Genomic DNA, 7582 nt, shown 5'->3' with positions numbered 1-7582 from the left:
TCGGAGATTTGATTGTACTGATCGGATAGAGTCCCCTTCTACTTGGTCCCGAGAGAATGGTGTGATTTGTCTTCAAGTCCTTGATAATGAACTCGTTAGTATCAAAATAAACAGAGACATTGTTGTCTTTTGTTAATTGAAAAATAGACAGCAAGTTATATGAAAGATTTGGAACATGAAATATAGATTGAAGTTTCAACTTACTGCTAGGTGTAGGCAGAATACCGTTGCCAGAATGTGCAATAGGTATGTTTCTGCCGTCACCTATGGTGATATTGTCATTACCAGTATATGAGGTGGCTTGAGAGACATTGTCCATAGAGTGAGTGAGATGTGCCGACGCACCAGAATCCAGGTACCAGTCCTGATTTTCTTGTTCCGTTGGCGCTATCAGTGCTCTGGATGAGGTGTTATGCGTCTCCGGAGGATTAACGGTCAGGTTTGATCGATGCCAGCAGTTGTTTGCTGTATGTCCCCTTTTATTGCAAATCTGACACTGAACTGGCTGCCCGGAGCTTGTTCTGGATGTTTGAGATGAATTTCGTCCTCTTGTTCGTTTTCCTCTGCCCCGAAATGTATACAGAGCGGTAGACGATTCTTGCAAAGTTGTATTTCTCAGCGAATCCGCCTGAATATTAATCTCCTCGCTAATCAGAAGCGAGTAAAGATTATCCAGATCTATCGGATGAAGCATCGTGCGGATTAACGTTTTGAACGCATTGTATGACGATGGAAGCCCATTCAGCGTGTATAAGGTGATATCTTCTTGATCAAGATTCATCCCTGCCGCTGAGAGATTATCGGCGATAGTCTTGATTTGAGTAAGGTATTGAACCATAGATTGATTGTTCATTCTTATATATATTGTGTAGCTCATTGCGTAACTGTATCACTCTTGATCTATTCGACGACTGTAGACGTCGTTCGATGGTCGCCCAGATCAGAGAAGTTGAATCAAGGTTAATGACATACGGTAAAATAGTTGGTGAGATCGTTGAACAGATCGCTGCTGCTAGGTTCTGATCCACAAGAACCCATTCTCTATATTTCGGATTTGTCTCTTGACGCCCCTCAGGTAGATCAACGCACCTGGCCGGTGGAGATGCCAACTGCTCCAAGAAATCTGAAAAACCATTGGCCGTGAGGAGTTTGAGGATTTGTGAGCGCCAAACTGCGTAGTTCTCAAAGGTTAACTGAGTCGATACTATGATCTTGATGTTAGAGATCACAAATTTGAGAGCAGTCGGTATATTGTACTCCTTGGCGATGGTATCATTTGGGGTTGATGATAGCGATGTGCCTGAATCCTCCATGTGAACGCAGATCTTCTTTAGATCTGTTGAAGAACACGAAGAAGCGGCAGAATAACGATTGATGGAGAACGAGCTGTACGAATCAAGAAAGAACTTCTTGAGCCGAGCTCTGATACCATAAAGACAGGGACATGGTTTAACAAAAGGAGTTATTATTATGATCTTAACAGAGTACAGAGCCGGCTATTTATAGCCTAGCTCTCATTACAAACACATGTAAGTGTGTACAGGTTATTTATGACACTAATATATGACCTATTACAAGTAGCCTTTAATACTCTGACCTGACGTAGTTCTAGGTTCGGCCGCCAATAACATGTCGTCACGTGTTCTCATATTTGATCGCGCGGCCCGACGACTTGACCCGGACCGGAACCCAGGATTGCTATGTTCGCGTATTGCTAGGTATTACTCGATATTGTTAGGTATTACTCATTATTGCTAGGTATTGCTTGACAATAACGAGAAATACCGCTCTGTGAAGACCAATACCGAGCAATACTGAGAAATACTGAGTTTTTCTAAAAAACTCGGTATTGCTTGGTATTTCACGATATTATTCGGTATTTGTCTTCACATAATGATATTTCTCGTTATTGTCGAGCAAAATCGACCAATACCTAGCAATGCCGAGCAATACCTAACAATATTGGGTTGTCATTGATTTAAAATACGCACGAGCGACATACCCATTATTCGTCGGGTCGGGTCCGTGGTTTTGTGCTTGCTACGTGGCGCGATCTCAGTGGTGACCGAACGTAGAGCTACGTCCAGTCACCGGACCAAATAAAAGATCCAATATTTGACACGACAAGAAAACCCGACCCTAAAAATTTGGGTTGGATCGACCCGGAAAATCTTGGTTGGACCCGACCCAATTTTAAAATGGGTCGGGTTTGGTTCCCGGATTCAACCCATTTGAAAAATGGGTTGGGTTCGGGTTAACCCGACAGGTTGCCGGGTCAACCCGCCAACCCGTTTAACTTGAACTGCCCACAGCTGCCCAACCTGCCCGCCTGCCAGCTACCGTCCATGTGCGCTGCCCTAGCTGCCCCCACTCCCACCTGCCAGCTGCGCATGCGCGCGCCCCGCTGCTGCCCTAGTTGCCCCCGTCCACCCGTTGCCACGCGCTCGCCCGCTCGCCTGCGCGCTCGCCCGCGCAACCGCTCGGTGTCCGCCTGCTACCGTTCACGCCCGCGTCCGAGTCAGGTCAACCCGTGTTGGGTAGGGTCAACCCGACAACCCGCCGGGTCAAGTCCGAGTTCGGATTTTCGACACAATTATCTACCCGGGTCGGGTTAGGGTTAACCCATTTGAACCCGGGTCATTTTCGGGTTCGACCCGAACCCGACACGTGACCTGAAATTGACACCCCTAATTGTGCATTTCTTCTGCAAATCATCTAAGCTAATTTTTTGGTGTAGGTGAATAGTGCGATGTCAATATTGACATGCAATGTTCACTCTTGGAGATTACTCAGATTAGCGGACAAGTTTGTGTTTGATTTGATCATTTAGCGGACGACATACATTTGTTAGTGTTCGGATTTGAATGGTCTTAATAGTTCGTCGGGATTTTAGCTAATATTAATTCTCTTAGTTTAGTATCATAATCAACATCTTAGCACTAGCATTTGGTTTGATCCATATATGCGGGGCCAATCTCATGAAAACTCACTTTTAATGTCCATTTTGAAAATTGTTTAAAATATAAAACTTATTTGCAGTAATTATATCTATGATATATTAGATGTAATATTTTGTTATTAATTAACATTATTTGAGATAGGTTTTTAATTATTTTTTAAAACAAATTTATAATAAAAAACTTTTTAGAACTAAAAATTTTTATACTAAAAAATTATTTTAAAAGGCAGTAAAAAAATAGTCCCAAACAAAATCTAAAATTGCACGTCTAATTATAACTCAATATTTATTCTAGTAATTTTAAGTCCTTTATTTTCTTAACCATTATATGTTGAATATTTTTTATTGTTGTCCTCATTTGTAACTTCAACGAATTATATATTCTCCAAGCAAGAAATCAAGAGATAGATCGGAGATCACTCTTGCCTCCTCGCTCCTCCTCGACCACTGTCTGTGCTCCACCAGACCTCTACCTGAGGCCCGTACTTCTATCGGATCACCACCTGAGGCCCGGACTTCTGCTGGACCACCACTTGAAGCCCGAACTTCTGCCAGACCACCACTTGAGGCCCTCCACTTGAGGCCCTGTGCTCCATCAGGCCACCACATGAGGTCGGACTTCTGCCGAACCACCACTTGAGGCCCTGAGCTCCACCAGGCCAACACCTGACGCATGGAGTTCTACCAGACCACCACTTAAGTAGCGAACTTCTGCCGGACCTCCACCTGAGGCCAAGAATTTTACCGGACCACAACCTGAGACTCAGACTTCTACCGTGCCACCACTTGACTCCCAAAATTCTCCCGGAGTACTGCCATTCTACTACGTTCTTTCAGACCACTGTCTCCTGCCGACTATGGTCCTTTCGACCTCCATCACTAGAAAACGGTCTTTCTGACCCCGGTTTCCTGCCTAATACGGTCTTTCTGCCCCACTTTCCTGCCTAATACGGTCTTTCGGACCCCTATCTCCTATATACTATGGTCTTTCTTACCTCCATCACCAGATAACGGTCTTTCTGACCCCAGTCTCCTACCAACTATAGTCTTTCAGACCCATGTCTCGTGCCGACTATGACTATGTTGATTATTGTAACTCCCACCATGTAATGCGCTATAAATGATGTATATTTGTGACATCAAGCCAAGGCCTTCTCCCTAAGAAGGGCCTCATTTGTAATCAACCGCAAATACTAGTGGATTCATTCAAATTGGGCAAGATACCGTGATTTTTTCCCCTTTTCAGGGGTTTCCACGTAAAAACTCTAGTGTCTCTTATGAATGCCACTATCTCTCTCTCTCTTATATGCTTATGTGTTGAATCTTCGTACAATGCTAAGACGTTAAACTATATATTTCTCTACCACCACGAATACTCCAGAACACAACAACTCTCATCTGATAAAATGACTTTTTTACTCTTAGGCTTCGTTTGGTTACCAGTGCCTTCTTAGAAAAAGGTAGTTTTCAAAACTTTGATATTGAGAGAATGGAGTTTTGTAACGGAGAAGTCAATATTAAGAGCTTCTGAAAAGAATACAAAAATACAGTTCCGTGAAAAACAATTTTACATACAAACAACAACTCAAAAACATATTTACCGTTTCTGTTTCGAAACGGCAAAAATAAGCCGCATCAAACTAGGCCTTAGTTGCACTACAAAGCCATATCTTTAGTTCCAAGTCTAAGCGGCTGCAGCATCAAAATTATCCAATATAAATATTAGTTCGAATGGAGGCCCAACCAAATCCCAAACTAGTCATAAGCCTAATTCATAGGGCCATTACGCATAGCGTGGTAAAAAAAAAAGGCTATGCTAAGGACTTTGGGTTTTGTTTTAGACAGCTTTTTTTACAGCTTTTTATAACAGATTTTAGTAAAATTTTCTCAACTAGAAATTTTGTACTATAAAGAAAATTGTTTTAGAAAATTGTATGAAAGATGTTCCAAAGAAGCCTTGACCTTTATTCTGGCAGTTAGAGAAAAGATATAGAGGCAGTTTTAGGGGGGGATGTGCCCCCTCTTAAAATGGTCGTTTGGATATAGGATTTATGCAGGATTTGAGTGAGATTTGGCCGAAGAAGCGCACAAATGGAAGAAAGATGATTACCTTGGCAACGAGGAAGCTCACGTTGTCGTTACTTCCAATTGAACAAACTAACGACGTGGAGGTGGGATTTCGGATCCAACGAGAAGCAACGTCGTAGGAGGCAAAGAAGTTATTTAGCGACTAGTTCAAACCTTTACTTGTATGCGAAGGAGGCAAAGGAGAGAGGCAAAGGAGAATAACAACAAACAACAAAGAGGAAAAAGCAAATGGCTTTGATTTCTTTATCTTTATTACTATTATTTTTTTGAAAAAAAACTTATTTATTCAAATAATTTAAAATTGACATATTAAAATTATTATTTATTTTTTAAAATAAATTACAGTAATATTTAAATATATTATTTTTATTTAATCATATCAGACGCTCTTGATTAAATTTTTTATGCAATATATATTTTTATGTTAACAACTCTATTTTTTTTAAACGACCCATATCAATCCGAAGCCCAAATGAAAATTGTTAAAGATATTTTTAAAATCTATAATTATTGACCCTCCAAAAAAAAATTCTAACTCGACCACTTAGAAGATATATGCAAAATAAATATGTGCATGAATACGTCTTTAGAAATTTTATCTAACCAAGCATGATTTTCGGTGTAATATTTGAGTTTGAAACCTATGAAATCAATCCAAGATCATCCTAACTCTATTTTTTTTTTTTTTTTGTAAACTTATATAGACGAATTAAACATCTTAACAAGATAAATCCACCGATACCAAAAGTTTTGCTTTTTAAATCCGGGTCTAAGTTACCGCAAATCGAACAGAAGCATAATTAGAAACTTTGTGACATTAATTTAATAATTATATGTTCTCCAAAGCTTACGTGCTCAAAACCACAAGGATTATCTAGATGAGGCGAATTCAATGACTGTAAGATAACTTAAAACTTATATCATTAAGATGCTTAAGCACATAAAGAATATTCTATTATCATAGGAATCAACATGAGTGATCCGATAATGTTTTAAGATTTTGGCTAAATATATCAAAATGTCGCTAAAATTTTTATAAATAACCCTTTATAGTTCATACGAGTGGAGGTTGAAGCTAAAATCTAGACTTAGATTAAAACTTAATATTATTTGATGTTTGATGATGATGATCGTTATCAATAAGCACAATAATCCAACTAAGATCTCCGAACAATCATCTCCTCACTATGATCATCTGACCATTGTCACATACATGACTATAGTATATATATATATATAGACTATCGTCGTCCAACCACCATCTCTCATATCTTTGTCAGTAATATAGTTAATGCATGACAACGCCTAAATGGCTAATTCTTTTCATAGACATAGATTCCAACACACACATCATTGACACAAATTTTAATGCCGACCGGCTTTATATCACTTCTTATTGTTAACAATATTGATACAAGTTATTGATTGTAAGGTTGATGTTCATTGTTAGCCCCAACATTGATGCTTGTCGACTTTTTGTCTATCGTCATTTGTTACCAGCAACATCGACACATGTACCAACTAAAAAATTTCAAAAAATGAATATGATTGAAAATATTAAAGTCTGTATTGGAGCACTACGACGTCGAAGTGCTCCAATACAGACTTTCATATTTTCAATTAAATTTGTTAGATGAAAATTTTAGGTTGCTATATATAGCACTTGTCATTCCCAAGAAGCCCGATGCACATTACCGACATCAACTCTAACTTACATCAACATCAAGATTCATACTAAACTTCACAATCATTTTTCTCCTCAAACTATCCATTAAAGCAACTCCAATACCTCAAGATGACTCCAAGTTCCAACATGGGATCATCCTCCATTTTGTATCAAAAAATGATCTGTCCCGCCAACTTGACCCAGAACCTACCCGAAAAATTTAAGTTTAGGTTGATCCGTTTAATAAACAGGCCAAATTTGGATTGTGCATTTCAGCCCGTTTATTAAATGTATCGGGTTAAGGTTGACTCGCTAACCAGATTTTGACTCGAAAAAGTCCCTCTTAATATTTTTTTCCAAATTCTTTTGTTTGTTGCCATGATCTCCTCATTTTACATCAATTAATCTAAAACATATGGCTAACAAGTTAATAAAAATATTTTTTTAATTAAAATAGGTTTTCAAGTCGGTTTTGATTGCTAGCAAGTCAGGTTCGGATCTACCTTTTTTATCGTTTTATTAAATGGGTCGCGTTCAAGTGGACGAGATTCTTGTCTGTCAATTTAGGGTCTAACCCGAACCCGTGTCGTGGACCCATTTTGACACCCATATTTTCATAGTTCATATCTCACATATTTTATCAATGTTTCTTAATTATATGGAAGGATATAATTTCTATGCAATGACATATTAAAAAAAAATCATTTCAATTGAAGCAGATCTTATTTTTAAAGATTTTTTCCTGTAAATATTTTGTCATCTTTAAAAACCTTCTTTTATATGTGCATTGAATATTTGTATAGCATTAAACTTTTTTTTTTTTTATGCCGTTAATATTCTATCACACACAGAATATATATATATATATA

The sequence above is a fragment of the Dendrobium catenatum genome, unplaced genomic scaffold (genome assembly GCF_001605985.2).
Source record: "Dendrobium catenatum unplaced genomic scaffold, ASM160598v2 fragScaff_scaffold_847, whole genome shotgun sequence".
In the NCBI taxonomy this organism is placed as follows: domain Eukaryota; kingdom Viridiplantae; phylum Streptophyta; class Magnoliopsida; order Asparagales; family Orchidaceae; genus Dendrobium; species Dendrobium catenatum.
The sequence above is the reverse complement of the archived record's forward strand: the minus strand, read 5'-3'. Positions refer to the sequence as shown.